General features: G+C 36.8%; 1 protein-coding gene and 1 long non-coding RNA gene across 2 annotated transcripts in view; both read right to left on the reverse strand.

Annotated features, from left to right (window-relative positions):
• Window positions 1-26899, reverse strand: part of PDE4D (phosphodiesterase 4D) — a 798342-nt gene that overhangs the window by 566093 nt on the left and 205350 nt on the right.
• Window positions 19955-26899, reverse strand: part of LOC118499222 — a 77921-nt gene continuing 70976 nt past the window's right edge. Inside the window, exons 2-3 of the long non-coding RNA XR_004901748.1 lie at window positions 21720-23518; window positions 19955-21188 (exon numbers count right to left, since the gene is read on the reverse strand). This is a non-coding gene — a long non-coding RNA (uncharacterized LOC118499222). The remainder of the gene's footprint in view (window positions 21189-21719; window positions 23519-26899) is intronic.

The raw sequence follows: 26899 nt of genomic DNA on the forward strand, positions 1-26899 counted from the left end.
CAAGTGTCTCGTAACAAACTTGATTTTTTTTTAAAAAAAAGAAACATCAAATTATATTAGTAATATCTAATGAGAAAGCAAAGAGAAACATTGACTTAATAACTTCCCCACTTAAACTGGAGATATATATACATATCTTATTTTTATATATTTATATGTACATTTATAATATACATTTATATTATATTATATGTTTGTGTGTACATTTAGATAAATAAATATTTATGTATACATTTATATAAATATATGTAAATTTCTAAATGTAAATTTGTATATATTTTTTGTAGCTCAGTTTTTACATATTTGGGTTTCAGACAACAGGCTTATATTTTAATTTTTTAAATGAAACTGTATTTAAAGTTACTCACTTTTATTTCTCTTTTCTCCCTCAAGGACCATGAGAACTATTTTTTCTCTAATTTCTCCTTTTGAAAAGTAAGTTATTTTCTAAAATTGAAGAGCCACCTGCCTAGAGAGCTGGTGTTCTTTAGGGTTAACAGAAAGTGGTCATATATTTGCCTTTTTAAATATCAGCACTGGAACAGCATTCACACAAGGCTTTGTGCTCTCGGATGTCTAGAATCCAAACCTCAGAAATTGTGACTAGTAAGCAGGAGAAAAGATGCTAAAATGGACTAGAGGGGAACTTTATAATTTTGTTCTGTGGACTTACCTAATGAAGAATAGGCAATTAGTAAAGTTCAAGTAATGGCATTAAAGCATGTCTTGTAGTCCCTATGAATGGGATAAAAGCTGCTAAAAAGTGCTCAAAGCAAGTTATCACAAAGTCTGAGTATTGTAACAATTCACAATGAAAATATCTGTTTTGAAAGGTACCATTTATTGTTTTGTCAAGCCCGCATCCACCACTCTGAAATGGTAATGCTTAGAGTAACCCCTACTGGCCGGTCTGTTTCAGGGCTAGTGCTGAAAGGACGCAGGAGAGATGACTTCACTGCTGCAGCTGCACACACGGGACGGTTCTCCAACACGGCTTTTTTTTTTTTTTTTTTTTTTGCTCCTTCAATGATCTTCCAGAAGATCTGAGCATGTTTTACTTTTATGAATCAAGTTTTAATGAACAGTAGACTTGTTAAATTTCTGGCAATATAAATAACATTTACAAACCAACAGATAAAACGACATTTTCTCAAATTAAATATCTTTTTCTCAGTATTATTTTCTGAAGAGGTAAAAACATTAAATGATGTGTGAATACTTCATTATCTGGTCCAAGTTAAGGAGCCAGCCAGTGAACACTGTGAGGGTGTGTCGCTAAGATGCTAGTTTATATGACAAAGACAAATTACAGGCAAAGTAAGCAACATGTTCCCATATCCAGCCCACGTGCCCTATATTTTGCTTTCTTGCAAGAAACATCTATGACTGGATTTTTGTACAAACCACATGCAGATGCCCCCTTTTCTCACATGTTCAGACTGTCAATAACTGACTTGTGTTCTCTGGCTAAAATTAGGGAGATAAGCTTGCACGTGAGTAATTTAGCATGCAAGCTTATTAATTTTCCATATCGATATATTCAGGAATGAAGCAAAACATAGATAAAGTCTAGAATGAATCACACGTATAATGATACTCTTACTACTTCCTGACCCACTGCATCTCTCATCTTCTTTGTATGTCTGTATAAATGAGATTAAAATGAACTTAGTGGTTCATTTTAATAGGAAAGAAGATACAAAGGAGCATGGTAGCATGGAGAAAGCTGTGGCTTGGGGGTCGGCATTTTGTTCGTTTTGCCTGCTTGGGGTTGCTGTATTTACGATCAGGATATATTGTAGTAGATTACATTGCTACTCTCAACAATTCACCCCTTTCTCTATAAGAAGGTTTTCTGAGTAATCTTCTAGGTCTTCTGGTAGAGGGAATATGTTGCTCTGTCCTATTGTCTGATCAGCTGCAGACTTGCTGTGTCAATGGAAAGTAAGTGGAAGTAACAGTCATTTCAGAGCAAACACTCTAAGAAACATCATGTGCTTCCATCAACCTCTTGCTCTTTTCCCCCTACCACAAGAACAGCATGCCCCATGTAGGGGCTGTTCCTCAAGGCTGGGTCCCAGAATGAGAAAATACAATGAAGCAGAGCTGCCTACTAGCAGACACCAACATGTAGCATAAGCAAGAAATACAAGTTTGGGATTTTAAGTCACTGAGATTGGGGCTGCTTGTCACTACAGCAAAGCTGACTGCTCCATAATTATTTTTATGAAGAAAAACAACAGCAGATTAAGAAAAACAACACCAGATTAAGAAGCCTGCTTCTTCTCCTCAGTAAATCAAATCTTCCTAGAGGGTTGGGTTGAAAGTCCGTCAGGGTTGGCTTGGCGGCCTGCTGACAACAAGAGTAGCAGCTCAATGGTCCTAGGCCCAACCAGCTGTTCCCTGTGGAAGAGTTCATGGAGCTCCCCCCAGCCCCCTCTACTTTCTTCTAACGGATCTAATGGTGCAACCTATTAAACTGATGGGAAAACAAGAAAATACTTTGGATGGAGAGGACCTCCCTTACATGATCTCAGAGGAAAACCTAAACAATTCAAATTTCTCTTTGAAAATCTTATCTGGGAATGGCGAGTGCACAGGGGAAAGAGAAGGTGCACTGCAATACCTGGGTCTCGTCTCGCCACTGGCGGAGCAGACGGAGTGATTACCGGCAGCCTCACCCGCACTGGCCCCGCATGTCTGCTGTTGGTCAAAACTGAACACTTTCGGTTTCAGTTACCCACGCACATGATCGCATTCCTCACAGAGCTTACTTTTTGAAAAGTTGCAATTTTAAAAAAAAATCATGAGAATTAAACACCACGGGTTCATTGAGGTTGCTATTCCTACAATAATTTTATAAATTCAAAAGAAAGAAAAGCTCTCTTTTGAGGAAACTACTTTTAGCCTCTCCTTTTAACTGAATCTAAAAAACCAGGCAAATAACCATCAATGAAAAGATGTTAAACAACTGAAAACTTATTTTATATTTTAATTGTATAACATTTTATATCTGAAACAATGAAATAAACAGGAAGACCAGTAGAGCAGGGTGAGAGAGATTCTAGATTCTGGAAAGGCAACTTTTACCTCGGCTATTTATTGCTACTTTTCTTCCTTTCAAAACAGAGTTTAAAGATTGTAGATATTTCTGGTTCTACCCAAGTCCTTTTATGAAGGAGCTATATGTACAAATAGGCATTTAAGAATCTTTATAAATGATTAAATTTTCTCCTTTTTATTGAATTTATTGGGGATGACAGCAGTTAACAAAATTGTACAGGTTTCAGGCGCACAATTCCACACACATCATCCGTGCAGTGCACCGTGTGATCACCGCCCCAAGTCACGTCTCCGTCGCCATTTACCCCCGACACCCTCCTCCACTCCCTCCACCCATAATCATCACACAGCTGTCCTCGTCTATGAGGTATTTTTCTCTTTTTGGAGTTTTTTGAGCAATCCCTCCAACCCGCCAAACGCCCTCCCTACAATGACAGGTGACAGCCTGTTTTCTTTCTATGAGTCTGTCACTATTTTGCTTCTTAGTTCAATAAATGATGACATTCTAAATAGGTAAATGTTAACCCTAGTTTAATATTTCCTAGGTTTAACAAAGTATTCATTGTGAGTCAGTACTTCATGTTAAACTTTGCTGTTTTTCTCCCTAATATTTTTTTAGAACAAAGTTATCTATTTCTTAAACTCTTACCTAGAAAGTAAGACTTAGAAATTACCCATTTGCCTATTTACACTGATATTTTCAAACAGAAAATCAACTTTGGTTTTTCCTTGCCATATGCAACAAATATTGAATGATCACTTTGTTCAATCTGCCTAATGCTTGCTTAGTTATATCTTGATATTTTTAACAATTTATATTTTTTCTGAGAAAAAGGAACTATGTTCACCATATGTTCAATCTGCCACAGAACCTCATATAATCTCCTAAATAATGGCATCCATGAGGCAGGAGGCTCTGTTTATAAATTAATTTCATTTTCAGTGTCATAACTGGCAACATATTCCTGAGCAACTGCTATGGGGACAGAAAGTATCAAAATATATGGCAGAAATTCTAACCGTAGGGAACCAAGAGGACACATAGCAAAGGTTAACAGGCTAGCGTAACATCCAGCTCTGCTCCTTCCCTTAAGCTCCTTCATCGCTACACATACACAGGCAATGTCTCCTTCCCCCTCCTTCATATAATGAGGGTGCAGAGCTTCATTTTAAAGTGGAAGCCAAAGTGACCAGTGTTCGGCCGTTTTCAAAGGCATTTCCTTCATTCGGATGGACTTTAGGAATGCACACATTGTTGGTGAGAAATCTGTAGCGTCAGTGGAAGTTCTTATGCTACTCTCAACAGTTTGGTCTTTTTTGCTCACTTACTAAGTTCTCAAGGATCATAGTATATAAATGCTATAGACTCATTTTATAGACCCAAAATTCATTTTGCCCCTGTTCCAAACTAAGAACTAATCATCTTTATTTACTGCCGTGGTAGCGGTGAGCGAGACGTAGACAATGCGCGGCTGTCCTGTCGGAGTAGTTGAGCCGACAACACAACTGCAACTCTGACGGGCCTTTTGACAACCACGGATAATTGAATAATTTTACATGTGCAAATCATTTAATAGGAGCTTTCGTACACATTCTTTTAGTTTAGTTTTGAGAAGTAGCCAATGCTTTGTTTATGAACAGCCTTGTCTTCTTTGTGTTAAAAATTTAGAGTTTATGTAATATCATTGAGAGCTATTGAAGGACTTTAAAAATGCAGGTTCACTTCAGGCAGATTTCTCAGACGGGCACCGTGCAACAGTCTCCAGAGTGGGAGGCGCACGTGCTGGAGCATAGTCAAGACCATCCGCAGGGACGAGAGAAGATATAAAAGTGGTGAGTGTACGTATGTGTATCTGTTTGTGTGGGTATATAATCCTATTTAATTTTGATATTTGTCTGTTTTAAATTTATATAGTAGTACCTATATAATATACAAATTCATGCCTACCTAAACAAATATATTAGTAGTTCATCCATTTTCTGGTGACATCTGAGATGAAAAGTTTAAAAACTATTTGCAAATTTATCAGAAGCAGAAACTTAGCAAGGGGCCTATGAAAATATTCCAAATAATAAGAAAATGGTTGTTCAGATTTAAGATGTCAGAAACAGAGGAAGAGATACATGTGCATTTTTTGTAATGAAGAAATGACAATAACGGACTAAATCTGAAGACAGAGAAAGACAAGAGATAATGAGCCTGAGATAAAGTAAATGCTGGACGGTTTGATGGAGCATGCACTCAGGGAGATACTTATCAAATTGGTACTACAAGCTTGAGAATTTAGAAACAATTTTTTTGGTAAAAATTTAGAGAAAAACTGTAGCGGTGAGCAGAAAAATTCAATGGATATGTTTCAATTCATACCTCCATCCCGACCTCTCTCCCTCATTAGAGATAACTACATGCATTGCCTGCTTACACTCAAACTGAACAAATCACTCCCAGCATCTTCTCCCAGTTTAGCATCTTCTCCTCATTTCCCTATTTCTGTTTCTGCCTTGTCATTCAACCAGTCATTCAGGCCTGCACCTGAGGATCATCTTCACCATCTCACTCTTTTTCAACTAGCATAGTAACTTGTATACTATGGTATAATAGCACATTTGAAATATCTCTAATATCTGTCCCTGGGCCTATCCATTCCCACCAAACTTAACTCCACATTGTCTCTCATCCAGCCTAATCTACTGGTCTTAACGTTTCTTAGACCCCACACTCAGTCTACACCCCTGTGAGATCATTCCAAACAGATCTTCCTTATGACATTCCATCAACATCTGCCTGCTGATTCTCTTCACCCTGTGCTTAAGCACTCTGGCCCACTGGCTCTTCCCCCAAATTGCACCATACTTCCTGTTTCTGTGCCTTTGTCTGATATGCTTTCTTCTTTAATTTTGCTGTCCCTATGTCTGTGGAAATCCTATTCATTCTTATACCCGAAGCCAGGACTCTCAGCAAGCCCACGGCAATCTATTGTGCCAGGCATGCTGCAGCAGCACTCGAGAAATAGTTAAATGGTAACAGTTGCATGGAATACATTAGTGTAAAACTAGCCTTCCAAGGGAGAGCCAGATGACTTCAGCATGAATCAAAGAGCAATTCATTGACCAATATCTATCTATTAAATCAACATTGATCTTATAATCTTAATTATAAACATGTATAACTTTATTATTTACATATGATATATTTGTGTTAATATATACATGTATGTTTATATTGTATACAGGTATTTATACATTTATAAATATTTATAATTTTATTGTTTATGATAAAATAAATTTATATTAATATGTTACATATTTATTTAATATATATATTTATAAATGCACAATATTTTCATATTATACATTTATGTGGAGTATTTAAATAGTAATTAAATAATAAATAGTTGCTGATTCTATTAGGTCTTCCACATTTGCAGTGTATGTGGTGAGCATATACTAGTTCTGGAATTTTAAAAGAGAAATATAGTAAAGAAAATGGGGAAAATATTCCCTATTAGGCATTAATATTAATATTTTTGTTTGATTTAGTCACTGCAATGATCTATAGAGCTCTTTTGTTACCACTCTAATGAGAATTTTAAAGAGCACATACCCAGCATACACCCACTACTTCAGCACATATTTCCTTGTACAAAGTAACTGCAAAGACAGAGTGAAATGAGGTATGCGTTCTGGCTGTTTAACCTGGAAACTGCAGCACAGTTAAACACCGTCACTGATCCCATCCTGGTTCGAGTGACCCTCCCCCATTTTCAATATAAGAGGCAATACATTAAGTTGAGGTCAGGTTCCCATCCTAGTTAAAGCTAATAACAGGGCCTTGACCAGCCTCTGTAGAGCCAGGACATCAAAGGAAGAAATGAACAGAGACCCAAAGAGCAATCAGGCAGCAGGCCACCATATGAAAGAGCAGTAAGTCCTCTGTCTCAGGAAAGGATGACACCCGTGTGGCTAGTGTGACTCCTCCCTAATTATGGAACTGAGCTTGGAGTGGATGGGAGGCCATGAAAACACAAAATGGCATACAGGGGTTAACAAAGACCACAACCACGATAATTAGTTATCTTTCCAAACAATAAAGAAAAACCAAGTACTGTTTACTATTTTTCTATTAAAAAAACTTTCACATTAAAAGCACTAATCATGGAGTATTCAAACAAATGCTGGAATTCCTTGTTCTCAAACACTTACTTTTTTTAACAATACATCATCTGTGCATTGTATTGTGTGTTCACTACCCCAAGTCAACTCCTCTTCTATCACCATCTGCCCCCTTAATCCTCTTCTGCCTCACCCCACCGCCCCTCCCTCCCTCCAGCAGTCCCCATACTCTTGTCTGTGTCAAAAAGTCTTTCTTTTTTTCTTTGCTTGATCCCTTCCCCTTTCTCACCCAGCCCCCAAATCTCTCCCTCTGCCAGCTGTCAGTCTGTTCTCTGTATCTGTGACTCTGTCTCTATTCTGTTAGTTAGTTTATTTTGTTCATTAGATTCCACATGTAAGTGAAATCATATTGTCTTTCTCTGACTGGCTCAGATACTTGGAAAATGAGTAAAATCTTCATTTCTAAGAGAACTTCCATTTATACATATCATCCCTAAACTCAGAATCTTTAAAAGATCTGAGTTACTCAATATCACCAAAGCACACTCTTGGAGATAGTTCACATATTCATGGACTCTCCCTAAATTTTGTAAGGTCTTCAGGCAAAAAAGGCAAAGCCAGAGTCCAGGTCGAGGCAGAGCACCATTTCTGCCAGTAACATCATGCCTGGCCAGGCCTAAAATGTTTGCCAAGACCACACAGAGACTAGATGGTAAGCTGGATTTATAATTCTTTCTCCAACTGGAAACCATTCTGAACCTCTGATTAAGTTGGAGAAAGGGAAGAGGGGCCAAAAACCTGAAACCATTAAAGCGTAGAGATAATTACTATGGAAAAGTAACAAGCATTTACCTAATGATTCCCCAGAGCCATGCCTAAAAAAAGAAATGAAAAGCTTATGCCACCCACAACACGACAATTCAATGCAGTCAATAAACCAAAGAAGAAAAATCCAGTTCTAAAACTTGCTAATAACCTGATATTACTCCTTTCAAATGTCTAAATAATTGGCTACATTATTATAAAGCCAAATACATAACTGGTTTATGCACCATCCTTAAAATACTAACACCAAATTAAAATCATCGCCCTGAGAAACATTGTTATCAGTAATTCTTTTTGTATCATCTGTTTTAATTTTTACTGCTGTGGATTGCTGTCTCTCAGCCCACAAAGGGAAATGCTCAACATGATATGATACAAAAAGTCCACTATGGACACAAATTAATCTCTCTAGGATGTAATCACTATATGTATATAAAATGAAAGGGTATATCTGATGTTTAAAATCTCTCCCAGCAATAAAACTCTATAAAACAGTTATTTTTCAAGTGCCAGAAGAGAAAGGGAAGGAGGCTTAATATTCTGGGCTAACAATACCTCAACTGCCCAAACTGTAACCATTGAGCCAAGACATTTATTGACAAATAGCTTTAGAAGCATAACATGAAAATATGCCACAAATGTAGTTTTGGTGTGCTAATATCTTAAGTACACACAATAGCTACATCCATATTTCCTCCATCTCTAAAAGAAGGGCATTGAAAAGACATCTTCTGAGTCCTTTTAACTCACTTTTCTACGAATCTATAATTTTATGAATAGTGCTTCCTACAGAGAAGTCTTCTCATCCATCTTCACCAGTGCACATTTTTGCTCAGGAAGGTAAAGTGAACATTCTGGACACATCCCTGTACTCTGAGGGACCCGGCAAGGCTGTCCAGGTAGGGCAGTAAAGGGCCCATGACCGAGTCCTTCTGACTGGGCAAAGTGAAATTTATCTTTTACTCGTTTGTAGAAAATGACTATGTAAACTTTACAACATTAACTAGCATTTCTCTTTAACACATGGCTCATGGACTAGTACCCAGTTTTCCAAATGGGCACAAGATGTTTCCTTGTTTGGGAAGTTTTTACCTCCTAAATCACTTCCTAAAGGCATATTTCGTATTTGTCTTAAGTAATGATTTCTTTGCTACTGTTTCCAAACCAAATCATTACCCCCCTTTTTGAATGCAAAATAATATGTACTAATTGTTCCTTTGATGACTTTAATTAAGTCAAAACACTATGGCAATTACAATTGTCTCATCTTCTTTCAGGCTTCTAGGCGACTGCACTTGCAAATGCCTGAGTAGTTAATTCTTTGGGGAAAGATGTTGCCATCTAGTGATCAGATAGGAAATCACATCTGTGCCTTTCCCCCTAGACTAGGGTACAGTATTGCAACAACTTCAACTACAGGTGAGAATCGGAAGGAGAGAAATAGAATAGAAATCACTTAGGCAGGAGCGTTCGTCAGTTATTTGCTATGTACGACATTCTGCATAGTCATTACTAAAAGATGTGGGTTATAACAATACTAACATGGCATTCCCACTCTCTTGGAGTCACTTCAACCTATCATTGTTATAGTCGTATAGTTTCCAAAATAAATGTCTTTACATGAAACATTTAAGACCAATGAACCATGGCTTTTGTGCATTAAAAGGTAATGAGATTTTTTAAACATAATCCCAAACATTGTACTGTAAAACATATTTACTTAAAAAATGTGTCATTTTATTGACTCTAAGTGATACCCTGCTCGTATGCTAGGAAAATGTTGAATATTTTAAAACACAGAGGGACAAATAGATGAAATAAATAGCATGCTATTTAAGAGTAAAGCATTCCTAACATGGAACCAAAGTGTTCCTCATTGCCAGGAAAAAGTACCTCACTGTATTTCTAGTTTTATCACAGTATAATGCAAATATTAGTAAGATGAGACCCACTTGCCTGGGCCAGGTGAGATGCCCATACTGTCCTGGCAGATTAGGTCTGGTTTTCCCCCTCTGGAAAGTTCTACAAAGACAAGGAATGTGCCTGAGGCATCTTTTCACCTCCACCCACCATTCCCATCCATCAGCACAATGCCTGGCGTGTCATAGGGACTTATTTCTAGCTCTACAATAATCGTTTTGGAGATTTTTATTTACAATGAAAAGAACAATCTCTTTTCTAGAATTCACTGCTCCCCTTCTGAGATGCTCTATGTGCAAGTTGTGCCTTGACGTGTTTGATGCCCACCTGGCTGCCTTCTAAACTCTTCACAGTCTTGAGTATCCACATCTATATGCTCTCCTACCCATGAGTGATCCCTGGAACAGGCAGGGATTTATAGTCCACGCACCATTTGATGCACTGGATACAGAGGGCAGAAATGGAAAGCTCTTGATTCTGAGTATTTTCGGTTGGTAGTATTAATAGTCCACAAGGAGATTTCAACCCTATAACACATAAGAGACTATTTATAGTTTAAAACCAGTGCTTTTAGAATTACGGAGATGAGCCACAATGAATAGCATAAAACTGTGGTTCAAAGAAATATACTTCATCTTCAAATAGAGCAACAGGGAATTTCTTACTGTCCAGTGTCTTCTAGATAAACTGTGGCATACACGTGTCAACAGAACCATGTAACATCCATACATGCACTCCAATGAACTCTAACAAGGTTCTCACTGTGGAGAATGATGAACTTCAGTGACACTACTCAGATACCCCATTTAACAAATAAATATTAGAAAGGCCTTTAACCTCTTTGTAGAATAAAATGCATTCTTTTTCTCTAGTTGCTCGATTTGGATTCAAGTCAGTAATTTTTCCATAACCTACAGTAAACTTCTCATGACACTGCTACTCTCAAAGTACAAAGACTGTCATGGGGTAGAAGGGGATTTTTTTTAAACCAACACCCCACATGTACCCACGACTCCGCCATACATCTCCCACTCACACAGTCACAACACTTTGTCCCCAAGCCAACTGAGTGTGGGCTGCAGCCCAAGAGGTATACAGTTATTACGACCTTCCAATTTATAGATGCTTGAAGAATAAGAAATGACAATGGGCAATAAACTGTCACGGATATTTCTGGCAACAAGTCAAACTGCCGTGTTTGTAATGAATGTTGAAAGGGTATCAGAGCCCTGTGACATTGGTTCAAATTGGGCTCTTTTATTACAGTTTAGTCCCAGCGGTCACCACGCCTCTCTGAGTCCAAGTCTCTTCGTGTGCACACAGAGGTGCTCTCTGCTAACCCCATGGCCCAAATTCTAATTCTGGCACACAACTAACCTTAAAAACAGCAACAGTTTTCAAGGTAATTTTGAGTGTCCTTTAAGAAACATTCTTCTCACAATTTCAGGAGACGGTGGTGTAACCTATAAAGATTTTAAATTTGTAGAGGGCTTGGTTAATGAGACTAGGGATCAAGTAGTACATTCAATAACACAAACATGCAATTCTGTTTTGTAAGACAGAAAATAGGATTTCTAAGCAATGACAGTATAAATGGCACTGATGCAAACTGAAACCACGATGAGACGTCACCTCACACCTGCCAGAATGGCTACCATCAATACATAAAAAAAAAAAGTGCTGGTGAGGAGGTGGAGAAAAGGGGACCCTCGTGCACTATTGATGGGAATAAAGATTGGTGCAGCCACTGTAGGAAAACGGTGTAGAGTTTCCTCTAAAAAGTAAAAATGAAACTGCCATTTGACCCAGCAATCTCACTTCTGGGAATATATCTGAAGACCACCAATACACCAATCAGAAAGAACACAAGCACCTCTTTGTTCATAGCAGCATTATTTACAATAGTCAAGATCTGGAAACAGCCCAAGTGTCCATCAGTAGATGAGTCGATAAAAAAGTTCTGGTACATTTACACAATAGAATACTACACAGCTGTAAAAATAACAACAACAACAACAAAAGCTAGGAACTCCTAACTTTTGTGACATCATGGATGGACCCGGAGACTATTATGCTAAGTGAAATAAGCCAGTCAGAGAAAGACAAATACCAAATGATCTCACTCATATGTGCAAGCAAATGAACAAAATAAGTTGATAAACAAAATAAAACCAGAGGCACGGAGACATGGAACAGACTGACAGATCTCAGAGGGGAGGGGGTGGGGGGACCGGAAGAGATTAGCCAAAAAACGTATTTGCATATATGCATAGCCCATGGACACAGATGACAACGTGGTGAGGGCTGAGGTGGGGAGGAAGGTGGGGGCAGGCTGGAGGGGGGCAAAGGGGGGAAATGGGGCACATCTGTGGCAACAATAAAAAAATCAAAATATGGAAAACAAAATTAGTTTTTAATATCAGTTTTAATAAATCAGTCCATATAGTTGCATACCTGGAAGAGTTTTCATAGGAACGAATTTCATGTTTAGTATTGACCTTGAGATACCTAATATTATTTTAAACACTTTTCATATATTTTAAAGGGCTGAAACATTTAATAATTTATAATTTCATTGAGTTAACAAATATTTATTAAAGGCCTTTTCTGTGACAAGCACAGGTTTGGAATTGTCTGCTTGTGTTTTATGACACAGATTAACTTGAGAGGCACTCTTAAATCTGTAATAAACAAGTAAACCAGCAGAGAGCTACTAAAAGCTTACAGATTTTATACTCTCTTAGAAAGAATTACCTATTTTAAACCACAAACGACCCTGAGTTTCATAAGGAAATTAGACAAAGGATGTATGATATATGTATACTAAAGTGCATGTTTTATTGAACAAAAAGTATGAGAAAGCAAATACAGATGACTTTAAAAGGGGGGGGGGGCAACAACCATAACTCCAAATGCCCCAATCTTGTCAATTGAAATAAAAAGTATTTAAAGTATATAGTTTTTTTATTGTTGTTCAGTTACAGTTGTCCCCATTTCTCCCCCTGTGGCTCTATCCTGCCCTGTCCAGTCCCCGCTCCCAAAGACAATCCCCTCCTCATCATCCTTGTCCACGAGTCCTTTGTACATGCTCCCCTTCTTTCCCTGTTATTCCTGTACCCCCTCTCATCTGGTCACTGTCGATTTGTTCTTTATTCCCATGTCTCTAGTTCTTTTTGCTCGTTTGTTTGTTTGTTTTGCTGATCAACTTTTAATCAGTAGCTGTTGTATAAATGGCAACAGAAAGTCATAGGTAAAACAGGCATTGTCATTCTACCACACACGTGGGAAAGGCAACTGCCAGGGGACACATCGACGTGCTCCGTCCTGCAGCAGTGCTTAACACATGCTGTTTGCATTACGGGGATCTGGCCTCTCTTGATCTGCCTAACCAACACACTGCTTAGTATTTCTCTAGCCTTTTCTAAGTATAAGCTTGAGGTTTTTTGAATTGATCATCTTACTGACTCATATCACACTGAGAGAGACAGTGATCAGCCTGAGCCACATGGAATAGAGGAGAACTGAGATGCACAGAAAATCAAGTCACACAGGCAACTACTCTCTCCAGTTGTTCTTTCTCCTTGTTCTTCTGAAAAAGAACAAAGGAAGTTTTGGATTTCTCAGAATTATATATTATAGTTTTAATCCAAACTGGTTTTTTTTCAAATAGACAGAATTGACACTTGTAATGGCAGTTCTACTTTACTATAAGATTATTATTGATCAAGACTAACGTAATAACAGCAGAATGTTATAATAGTAGTGTCTAATAGAGGGATTCAAAATGGAAAGGTTTTCTAACTAGGCTGGAGCTAACCTGTCCAGGAATCCAGGTCACCCACATGCCCGGTCCTTTTGTTCCCTGTGACCCCTCTCAGGTGTGACTCATCCAGGGGAGTCATTTGTGGCCAACTGTTGCTGAACCACATTGTTCACACTTTGACATAATCTAACGTGTATGTTTATGACAATCTGTCCACTAAAGTTTTTGTTCCCAGGGCTCAAAACCTCACTTACCTTTGTATTCTCAAGTTCTGTTAAGCATGTAAGTGCTCAGTAAACAATGACTTAGGTGAATTAATGATCTCATGATTGCTTAAAACTGAGCTGATGGTGAGTTAGTTCCTCCAAGAATTTTCAAATACCTTGAGCTTATAACCATTTAATGGAAAAGTAATTTTTTTACAATTGGTTGAACAATTAGGACAACTGGATATTTACATGCAAAAGGATGAAACTATAACCCTTCCTCACACCACATACAAAATTAACTCCAAATGGATTAGAGAGCCCTGGTTGGTGTGGCTCAGTTGGCTGGGTATTGTCCCGCAAGGCAGAAGGTGTCCAGCTAATTCCTGGTCAGGACACATGCCTGCCTGGGGGGGCGCTTACAACAGGCAACCAACTGATGTAATGTTTCTTTCCCTCTCTTTCTCCCTCCCTTGCTCTCCCTCTGAAAAAAAAATAGTATTAAAAAATGGATTAAAGACATAAGAGCTAAAACTATAAAACTCTTAGAAGAAAATATAGGTGTAAATTATTCTCTGTGACTTTGAATCAGACAATGGTTCTTAGATATGACACTCAAAAAACAAGCAATACAAATAAATTAGACTTCATAAAAATTAAAGTAATTTGTGTTTCAAAGGACACTCTTCAGAAAGTAAAAAGATAACCCACAAATTGGGAAAAAATATTTGCATGTGTATAGCTGTTGAAGCCGGTTGATGGAATTTGTAACTTGGGTTCATAATACTATTGTCTCCATGTGTGTTTATGTTAGAAAATTTCCATAACACAAAATTTTAAATGAAAATTTTAAAAGAGAAATGTGTAATGTTAAAGGAAATGATCACTGTTATTTTTATTATTATAATACTCTGTTATAACTTTTTATTATAAAAGTAATATTTCAAAATTTACTTAAGGTATAACAAAATGAGAAGATAAAAATATAATTCTATCAGGTTTGGTTTTATATTTTTAGTATACATATTATAAATGTGTAAAAAATTATATATGGTTTTATGAACATTTTAGTGTTACCATCTCTGTCATCATTTTTGTAAATATGTTGAAGCACCATATTTTAAATAGTCTGCTGTTAATGTATATTCACACCCAAATATTTGACTATTATCCACAACTCATTACTGAGTATCCTTATACAATCATTTTCCCCCACTTCTCTAATTACTACCAGATGATAGGTTTTTAAAGAAGAAATTGATACATGTAAAGTGTATTCATACTTTTAAGTCTTTTGACATGGATTGAATCCCATTTATAGTCTGTAAAATAATGTGCATGCCCATTTCCTTGCCCCTTACTTAGGTTAGGTATTACTAATCTTTTTAAATTTGCAGTCTATTTCCACTAAACTTCCAAATTAATCTTAAAGAAAATGCAGTCAAGCTTGTTTTTTCAATTTCTTTTCTCCAATTGGGCAAAAGAAAGCAACAATAGAAAAATCAACATTTATTTTTATCCCATGACATATTACATGATCAATCTCTCTTATAGTGATGCGATTCCTACTTGTACAGCTATATGGTAGGAAAAGAACAGTGAAGTTTAATTCCAAAGTTGCTGAACCTAGGAATATTTTCTAGGCTGGACTATTTAAGCATTAGGGTAACAATGGTTTAAAGGAAGGATGTTTTACCATACCAATTTAAATATAACTGATTATCTTAATAACTAGTTCACTGTTGGTGGGAATGCATACTGGTACAGCCTCTGTGGAAAACAATGCAATTTCCTCAAAAAACTAAAAATGGAACTGCCTTCTGACCTGGTGATTCCACTGCTGGGATTATATCTTAACAATCCTTAAACACCAATTCAAAAGAACCTATGTACCCCAGTGATCATAGCAGCATTATTTATAATAGCCAAGTGCTGGAAACAACCTAAGTTCCCACCAGTAAAGGAGTGGATCAAAAAACCATGGTACCACAATGGAATAGCATGGAATACTATGGAACACAATGGAATACTATGCAGCAGAAAGAAGAAAGGAACTCCTATCCGTTCCAATGGCACGGACAGAACTGGAGAATATTATGCCAAGTGAAATAAGCCAGAAGGCGGAAGACAAATATCATGTGATCTCACCTATAAATGGAACCTAATCAACAAAATGAACAAGCGAGCAAAATAGAGCCAGAGACATGTAAATAAAGAACAAACGGACAGTGACCAGAGGGGAGAAGGGAGGGGGATAATAGGGAAAAGAAGGGAAAGGGTCAAGTCAAGCAACATGTATATAAATGACCCATGGTCAAGGATAATGGGGAAGAGGGGAGAATTGAATGTGGGCTAGGGAGAATGGACAGGGTAGGGGAGAGCAAAGGGGGAAAATGGGGACAACTGTAATTGAACAACAATTTAAAAAATTTAAAAAATAGTCTTCCATTTTAAAAAGAAAAAAAACACTTTCCTGTTTATTTTATTACTTTTGACCACATTAGAAACAGTAAGAAATTCCACTGCAAGTACTCCAAATAGGTAATCAGATACATCTGTGGTTATCTTGCCTCCACAAACATTTCCTGGTGACTTTTCTAACTATAATCCTGTAATATAAACCCTCTGAATGTTACTTCCATAGAAATTCCAGATTATTCCCACTGCAGACAAAGAGCTCAATGTCAAACTGACAGCCACGTAACTTCTGGAAGCAAGTCACTGCCAAGTTAAGCTGAGACAAATGACGTCAAATGATGTCAAATGACGAGACAAATGATGATAAGAGATTATCTAATGACAAGGCTGAAAAGCCTTCTGCTATGTATAGTCAGTAAGCAATTTCCCAATACCAAATCCTCAGACCTATAACAACTTAATTTCTAGAGAATTCCTTACATGGGAGAATGGTTTAATAGCTAGACTTGTATCAAGGCTAAGAACACTTGTATTTACCTGTAATGACTAATATGCTTTTATGTAACTCATAAAATTGCTGTTAAATACTTTGTTGCTCTGTTTTGTGAAGAGCTCATAATGAAAAGTCTTAGAATTAATTACAGGAAGAAAGTTTTTTCTCCTGAAGACATAACTATTATCAGGTTTCCCTATTTACCATGTTTTTGAGGAAACTCAAATCTAAATTTAACTCCAAATACAAAGTGTACTTTTACATTGTGTTTCTGACTTCACTTTCCATAGTCCTTTTCTACATTTAAAATATTAGGATAGCCTAAATCTTTTTTTGAATCACCAGCAGGAAAAAATACATGTATAAATAAATAATGAAATTGTTTAATGTTTTAATTTTGATCATCCACACTAATGAAAATGAGATGAGGTACAAATAGCCACATCAAATGATATCAAAATCCAGAAACCATCACGCACATTTGGAACTCATCCAGAAACATTTGAAAATATTCATGCACCAACATTTGCCCTTCCTTTTCCCAGATTAACTTGAAGTTTGATCCAAGACAAAGTTCAGCAGACATTCTGATTTAAGTCAACCTCACTACTTCAGGAAGCAAGGGACACCTATGTCAGTTGGGTATTTGATGGTGCTGGGCAATTCTTATTATTGTGGAAGTGGAATTACTAGCGCCATATTTTACACACAGAGAGAGGGGAGAAAATAGTAACTTCACAGCATAGAAATGTGGCAGACATTGCTTTAACCATGTGATCAAAGCTAAAAGTGTAGTAATGAAACTACTGATAAATGTGCCTCCAGATACAAAAACTCACAATTACTCCCATCGTATTCCTCCCAGTATTGTAGGAATCTCATCACAAGGAAACATAAAACTCAAAATGAAGGTAAAACAATTGGTCTGCATTCTTCTAAAACATCAATATCATGAAATCAAGTGTTGGAAACTGTTTCTGTTTAAAGGATATTAAAAATATATGATAACTAATTATGCAGCATTGATTTGTATTTTCTTTCACTACAAAGAACATCATTGGGACAATGAAATGAAATTAGAAACAAGGCCTGTAGATTAGACAGTAGCATTGTATCAGTGTTAATTTGCTGATTTTGATTATGGAAGTGTAACAATTTGAGATAATTCCATGCTTTTGGGAAATATTTAAGTATTTAGAAGTAAAGGGGTATTTATGTCTATAATGAAGTAGCTCAGAAGAACAATTATATCAATAAGCACAGATATTTGTGTATTATGGATGTATGCATATAGGTGATTTGATAGGTAGGTAGGTAGATAGAAAGATGGATGATTGACTGATAAAGACAGAGAGACAGAGAAAAGTGCAGAAAGATATGGAGACAGAGAAAGACAGGAAAAGAAAGACACAGGGTGACAAAGAAAGAAAGGGAAAGAGAAAGAAAATCAGAATATTGGCGGACTCTTGGTGATGAATATCCAGTAATTCTTTGTGCTACTCTTTCAACTATAACAGTAAATCCGAAATCACATCAAATTAAAAATTAAAATAAATTCCTTTGTTAGTGTGAAAGTACTAAGACTCTCTGTCTGACTTTGGATTTCAGGCCCAATGGTAGTAAATGGCTCTAATAGACTCATTTCTGAATAACAACATAAATGTATAATTTCTCCCATATAAGCATTTTCCAAATTGTGAACTTCAATCTATTAGGTTATAAAATCTACTTAATGGGACATAACCAGCATTTTTTAATGAGCTGGAATAAAAAAGAAAATATAAGAATGTATAATATTTTGTAGAGCTAAGTGTTTGTTTTGATACTTTTATTACAATTATACAAAATTGTGTGTATCTGTGTGCTTTGAGTCTTATGTAAAATGTTTTTCTTACTATTCACTCAGAAAAACAGAAAACTGAAAACACTCTGCTCTTCTTTTTTTATCCGAGTTTCCTGTTACTTATATGCCTTCATGCACTGAATTTACCATTTATTCAATTTCTTCAGTAGTTATTTAGTGAATACCTTCTGTTTTTCAGATACTATACTAATGACAGCAACTATTAGAAAACTACTGATTCTTCTAGTCTTGTTTTTCTCCTCTTTCTCTTAAGAGAAGATCTTGCCTCTTGAGTTAATAAAAGCTAATATGTTTTATAGAAGTACTCCCTATAGAATGGGAGAACATATTCACTGATACACCTGATAAGGGGTAAATATCCAAAATTTATAAAGAACTTACAAAAATCAACACCAAAAAAAAAAAAACAATTAAAAAATAGGCAAAGGACCTAAATAGATACTTCACCAAAGAGGACATACAGATGGCCAATAGACCTATGAAAAGATTAGGTCTATTAATCATCACTCATGTCACTAATCATCAGAGGAATGCAAATTAAAACCACAGTGAAATGCCATCTCACACTTGTCAGAATGACCATCATCAATATATCAACAAACAAATGCTGGTGAGGATGTAGAGAAAGGGGAACACTTTTGCACTGTTGATGGGAATGCAGAATGGTGCAACCACTGTGGAAAGCAGTATGGAGATACCTCAAAAATTAAAAATGGATCTGCCTTTTGACCCAGCTATCCTACTTCTGGGAATATATCTGAAGAAACCTAAAATACTAATTTGAAAGAAAATAAGGACCCTGTATTCATTGCAGTGTTATTTACAATTGCAAAGATATGGAAGCAGCCTGAGTGTCCATCAGATGAGTGATAAAACAACTATGGCACACTTACACAATGGAATACTACTCAGCCATAAAAAGAAAAGAAAGTTTTACCCTTTGCAACAGTGTGAATGGACCAGGAGAACATTAAGCTAAGTGAAATAGGCCAGTCAGAGAAAGACAAATACCATATGATTTCACTCATATGTGAAATCTAATGAACATACTGAACTAACAAGCATAAAGACACAGACTCATATATAGAAAGCAGGATGACAGTTAAGTGGGGGGAACCCAGTGGGGTGGTTTGAACAAAAGGGAAAAAGGACTCATGGACATGGACAATAATGTGGTGATTGCTGGGGGGGTGGTTTAAGGGGATTTAATGGCAATGGAAAGAAATCTGATAAAAAAAAAAGTATTCGACAATAGATCCATACTGCAAATTACAGAATATTCATCTTCAAGAAGATATAATTCTATAACATTTATCCTGGTAATATAATTATGTCATTTTAAGTTATTCATCCAAAAACTGTGCTTAAAAATAGTCATGCCTTCTATAACTTGACTCCTGGCATGTGCTAGAAAATGTACAAAATAATGAGCAAAAGCAAGCAAACATCACAAAAATATTCAGAAACCACTCTCAGGCTTAGTTTAAACAGCTTGGAGTCATTGTAAATATACCTATATGTATAAATATTTTAATTTACACGAATGTGTCTAACCTGAGTTTTTACGTAATGACCCTATAGTTTTTTCTGCCCTTGTCATAATCAAATGGTCAACTTAATTGCTCCCCAACTGTGGATAACTTTTGCTTAAAGCATAATCTCTACACTGGTAATTTTGTGAAGAGTGGTATCATGTCCCCATTTCAAGTTGCCTTCTTTAAAATAAAAAGCATGGGCATATCTACAATTCTTATAAAGTGGAATAACATATTGATGTTAGGGCTTATGCAGATTTAAAGCTAGAACTGTTGAACGACATTCTAGTGAATTTCTACACTACCTTCCCAAACATTGCAAAGCATGTTCACTATCACATTGTGATTTGGAACACAACTATATTTTCCAATTATGTCTTATAAACCCACAATACAAACAGTAAATGCATGCAGAGGAGGAAATGGTTATTTTGTAACAAATCTTATACCTGAGATTAAAAATCCGCTAAATCTTCCCATTATACTTAGGCCTTCTCCTTCATGTTTTTATTTTATTTTGTCAAAATGTAATGTCTTCATTATAGTTTCATAGCAATTTTTAAATACAGAAAATGTATTTAAGGATATTTAACATGTACAAAACACAAAAAATACAGTTGTCTTTTTTTGTTTGTTTGTTATGGCATAATAGAATTATACACATTAGTGCTTCTATGATTCAGCCAGGTCCACATGACTTTCAGATGTTCTGAATTAGATTAAGGCTCATAGAGTATAGTCCAAACCACTTACCAAGTCCAGAAGGTCCAGATAATTTGACTTTAGGTGAATCTTACAGACTCCGCTTTCACCATAATCCCATAAATGCACACTGTCACGTAAAACTTCACGTATTATCAACCTTCGCTGTGCTCTTTCATACCACTGTGCCTTTGTGCATGCTGCCCATTCAACCATCAACCCTGAGCTACCTGGTCAACCTTCAAGATAAAGTTCAGTCTCACTTATTGCATGAAATTTTCCCTCCCTCAGTGATGCAGACACCGGCCTGCAGTGTCTGCATCATTATGGATGAAATGAGACATTCACACGGACTACCAAGTCTGGTGGAGGAAAAGGGACAGCGTGGCTTTTGTCTCAAGGGGAGCAAAAGCCTTGGCCCTTGCTGTGACCGGCCTTTATTGGGTTTATCAGAACACTACATGATGGTCCTCATTTACTACACACAGGTTCACATTAGGTGGTTACCTTTTACAGACAACAAAGGAGCCAATGCTGTTAATCATGTCACAGAAGAGGGATATTTGCAAATGAAAAGGCAAAAGCAGTTGAACTGGTTACACTCATCCTTGGAAGGGTTAGCATGGATTTTAGGAAGTTACTTTGTAGTAAATGTCCTCAATTCAGGGTGAGGGAGTTTTTTAGCAAGAACAAGACTCAAAGCGGCCTAGGCACATTGCAGGCCTGATTCCCCACAGGAGAACCTATCCGTGGGCATCGGTCCTATGCATCTCCCAGTGGGAGCTGGGCCCATGCCACACAGAACGGTCTCCTACACTTCAGCACTACCATTCCTTATCCCCCAAAAGGTAATTCTTCCTTATTCTATCACCTTGCATCTCTGCTCACAGTTCTACCTCTTTTATACTGTATTTTAGTTCATTTATTTTGTTGTGTTGTCTCTCTCATTAGACCACCATGAGCTTTTCAAAATGTTACCCAGGCCTTATTTTTTCTGAACACTCCCCCAGACTATAGGAAGACATCTAATATAAACACAGCTCTCAATAATTATTTTGAGAAAATGAATAATAAAAAGCAACAAATACCATAGGGAAATACAAAGAATTATAAAATTCCAAAAGAGAGCAGTAATCACTAGCCGCTTGCTTATCCAGATCATGAAGGAAGTGATAACTGAATTGGACATGAAGAATGAGTCAGATGTGGCTCAGAAATGGTGGTAGGAGAGGGATCGTAATAGAGAGAGGAAGAAACAAGACCCAGGAGCCTAAGAATGGTGGCCACAAGAATGCACTGCAGACCTCTAACTATTGATTGGATTCACAATTGGCCAAAGGACCCCAGCTGCTGCCTCTGAAATCCACTGAAGCAACGGAGCTATAGTCATACTTCCCATGATCTTCCCCAAGGCAATGCCAGAGCACAGTGAAGATACTGAGGCAGATCCACTCCCAAGAAACACAGGGCTCTTCTGATGACTGATTTTGGCTTGAGGACTCCTGTATGGCTTAACCTAACACAACCTAGGATGCTTCTACACAACCACCCCTCCCTCTCTCTCTTCTTTACTTAGGGTCAAATTTCTTTCATATTCTGAGGTTTCTCACAGCCTTATCTGGCTTCCCCTCTATATTCTCTCACATCAGGATTTCCCCAAATCCTTGCATTTCTAACCCCATTTTAGCATTAGCCTCTCAGGAGACCAAGACTAACAGCGTATGAAGTATACATGGTGTAACTTATGGAAATTGAAGCTGGCGGAGCAAACTTGGGCTGTATCACTGAGAACAGCTAGTCAATTTAATACTCTGCTTCAAGGCAGGATAAATCTTGATTTCCTAATACAAATAAAATTGTCTATACAGTTTTTAAAGTTTATCAGAGATCTCACAACTTCTTTTTGTGAAATATTTCATAGCTTGATCATCTTTCACATCCAATCTAGGTCTATACCAAATCCGTTGTTGTGATTTAGGTCATTTATTCCACTTCAAGCATTTATGGGGCTAGATTACAGCCAACCATGGATATGCTATATTAACTACATGAAATCTCACTCAGAATAGGAGTTCTCTCTACAATGTTCTGTGCACATTGCCTTGTGGGGCCACTGGCCACCTTCTCTACTTGGTACAAAATTATGTCTCATTAATATAATATAATCATGGAATAACTGTTCTTTATGAATTAAAATAAAAAATGATTTTCCATTTGCAAGCATAAAAATAAAGGTCTGTATATTTACTTTAGAGAGGCTTTTATAATTGCTAATTGAAAGGAAATCATTTTTCCTATTCTAAAGTCTTTCAAATACTCTGCCTTTCCAGATAGAATAAACAACTCAATCTTCAATTATTTATATTAAATATAAAATTTTATCCAATTTAGCATAATGAGTAATTCTTCCGCCAATGATTTGAAATGGAGTTGGAATGCATGTGGGAAATGCTGTTATCTTTCCAGATCTCTGCTTGAATCAAATAAAGGCATTTGTCTGACCATGGTGAGCACATCGTCTGGTCCAGGTTTTCCAAGCATGTAAATCAAAATGAGAAGCTCCAACAGCAAGACTTACCCATCTGAATAGAACTTCAAAAATGGTGATGTACTTACCTAAAATAGAAGAAGAGATGGCATTAATGACATTCATCACAGCTTAGGCATATAGTGAAAAACACATCCTAGAAAGCATTCAGAGCATCTGTTCCCCTCACCACTGCCACACCCGGTTTTAGGGCTTTTGTTTACAACACCGCAGTCCAGGTGGTGGTGTCTTTCCCACTGTCCAAGTTTACTCTGAGTATATCTCATGGGTATCTGTTAAAAAAGATGATCACAATCCACTAGCCAAGCGCTATGATTTAATAACAATAGCAAATAACACCTAGTGACTGCTTTCTTACCTGCCAAACCCACTACAACATGCTTTATATGCATTTTCTAATTCCCTCTTCAGAAGACAGAGGTGTGGCAAATACTACTATTATCCCCATTGTAAAGATGAAGTAAGTGAGGCTTAGAGAAGTTCATTAACTTGCCCAAAGTCACCCAGTTAGAAAGCACTGGAGCTGGAATTTCCATAGGTTCTCTGATTCTAAAGCTCATTCTCACTGTCTTTATGGTATACTCCCAAAACCCAATGAGAAGGAAAACTAAATCCATTATTAGTACTTTTGATTCATAATAAATTATAAAAATAGAACTGATTATGATTTTAAAACTTGGAAAAAATGAACAATGCCTGTTGCATGGAAGCTGCTCAATAATATTAGTTCAATGAATAAATAATAAGCATATGGATGTCATTGATATTTAATAAATGTGCTCTGGTTATATCCCAACACAACAAATATTTGCACCATAAAGTACTCTAATGTAAAGGTTATTTATTTCTTCCTGCAAATGGTTGTGTTATGGCTGATTACCAAGAGAAGAGAACTGAAGATTCTTCAGTAACAAAGATGAGGGAGGAATTTGGAACAAGCTAGGGAGCTACAAGAAAAAGATGGAGTTGTCCAACCCTCCTCGAAGGGCATGTCAGTCTAGTGTCAATTCCTTCAATTGTTCAAGAAGCAATGAACACTATTTAACAGTTCAGTTTTGTTCAGGTTTTTGGTCACTTTTATAGTCTCATTAGCAACAAATATTAAAGAAGGAAGTATCCGGGAAGAAATGAAGGACTGAATATTTGAAAGAACATGGTCAATAGAAAAACAGAAATAAGAAATAACTGAGGTCTTAAATTCATGAAAAATAACCAACTGGTATTCTTACATTTTAATATTCATAACATATCCAAATACTTAATTTAAAAAATAATACCAAAAGCAAATTGTCTTTAGAAATACACGTGTCCATTGCCATGAGCTGGTAACATAATAAAACAAACCAATGAAATGGGGGGCACTTCACACAAATGTCTAGACTTTTTACCTTAATTTTAATTTGTTTCATATAAAAACACTTATGGATATTTTCTATTCTTTTTCTCAGCATTGTTTTCTCAGCATAGATTTGGTTATATATTAAAGGTGGTTATTAAAGTTTCCCTCTCAAAAAAAGGTGATAAACCTTTAAGAAATGTTAAAAGCAGCATTGTTTATTTGTTTCAAGGTCAAACAGAAGTAATACAGAGTCACAAGTCCATACACATTTTAGTGAAACAAATGGAACTTTTATTTTGCATGCATGTTTACCCTTGAAGGTACTTGTACTCAGTGGTGTGAAACTTTAATTACAACATGAAGCAGTTAAAAAGTGCCTTCGGCTCCATTTTGATAAAGGCTGTGGAGGGTCCGCAGAGCACAGTGACTGGCCCATAAGTTAGACAATGTACTTGCTGAACATGAATGACTGAAGGCAGGTTTTCTTTAGCCACTTCCTTGTGATGATGCTAAGGTTCTAAGTAACACTCCCTCACTCAGTGAGAGATAAATAAAAGAGCTTAAATCAGATTTATCTTCATTAAGTCTCAAGGATACTATGGATTAGGATTTATACTACTGTTGGATATCTGGATTATTTCCAAGTAATAAATGCATATGCAAAGATGCTAGGGTTTGCTGCTTTAAGTGCTTAATAAGTAGGGATAATGCAAATATGAATAACATTTGAATTTATATTGGGGAGATGGGGGAAAGGGTAGAAGACCCAAAGGACAGTCATATTGTTTTAAAGGTTTTATTTATTTTTAGACGGAGAGGAAGAGAGGGAGAAAGAGATGGAGAGAAACATCAATGAGTGGTTGCCTCTCATGAACCCCCTATTGGGGACATGGTCCACAACCCAAGCATGTGCCCTGATTGGGAATTGAACTGGCAACCCTTTGGTTTGCAGACTGGCACTCAATCCACTGAGCCACACCAGCCATGCAAAAGACAATCATATTTATTAATAACACTGCATTATATTATTGGAAATGTAGTCACTTCCTGCACAAACTCCCATTAACACCTAATGTTATTCCTAATGTATTTATTCCTAATGTTATACAAGTTGGTACATATAAGAATTCTATGCCAGATTGGCCTTCTTTGCTGGGATGATGGTTAAGTCATTTTGAAGTGAAGTTAGTATTCATGATTCACTCCAAGTCTGTGCAGTGAGCCCTTGTTCTTAAAGGAATTTTTTTTACAAAATCTTCTTAGGAAGCAAGACATTTATACTTGAAACAACTATTAAATGATGCAAAAAACAACTTATGGTTAAATGTAAATTATATGGAGGAAACATCAAATGCTACAGGAATTTAAATAAATGAGAAAAAGATGTTTCAGCTGTTGTGTGCGACTACAGCAATATTCTATTACTGGGTGGGAAACAATCCAGAGAGCTCTTGGACTCCTGATATGAACATGCAACCACTACATGCTCTTCCGGCAGGAGCCTAGAGTAAATACCCAGCACAGAGATTTCAGGATTAGTAGGGAGGCTGCTTCAGAACAAGTCAAAGGCTTAGAGGGGACCATGTGTCCCGTGAATTCAGACGCAGGGTCTACTCTGAATCCCTATGATCATTTCACAGATTGGTAATTGACTATGACAGGCAGCACAGGTAAAAGTCTGCAAACAGCAGTATAAGTGAGTTTTGCTGAGATGTTCACTTATTCAGAGATGCTCATGGTCACATTACTTTCAAACTGCATTAGAGGCAAGCCCCGTTATGCACATCTGTGTTATACTGATTTGTATGTAAGCCACTGACAGCCACGTGCAAACCTCCAAAGTCTCTAACCTTCTAGGATCATCTTTCTTTTTTTTTCAAAATTCAGTGACTAACTCAAATCCCTATTTTGTCTTTATCATAGAACCCAAACATCCAGGCTCTATGATGTCTTTGAATTTGGGGGAAAACAAAAAAATGAAACATGCCAAACTCAGCCCAACTGAAGGATAATCTAATGAGCCCTTCACTAATTGCTACTCTAACCCTCTCCCCTAGTCTTTGGGGCCCCTCTGTACTCTTAGCTCTTCTCAGTATAATACAATTGCACC

Source organism: Phyllostomus discolor, chromosome 3, assembly GCF_004126475.2.
Source record: "Phyllostomus discolor isolate MPI-MPIP mPhyDis1 chromosome 3, mPhyDis1.pri.v3, whole genome shotgun sequence".
NCBI lineage: Eukaryota > Metazoa > Chordata > Mammalia > Chiroptera > Phyllostomidae > Phyllostomus > Phyllostomus discolor.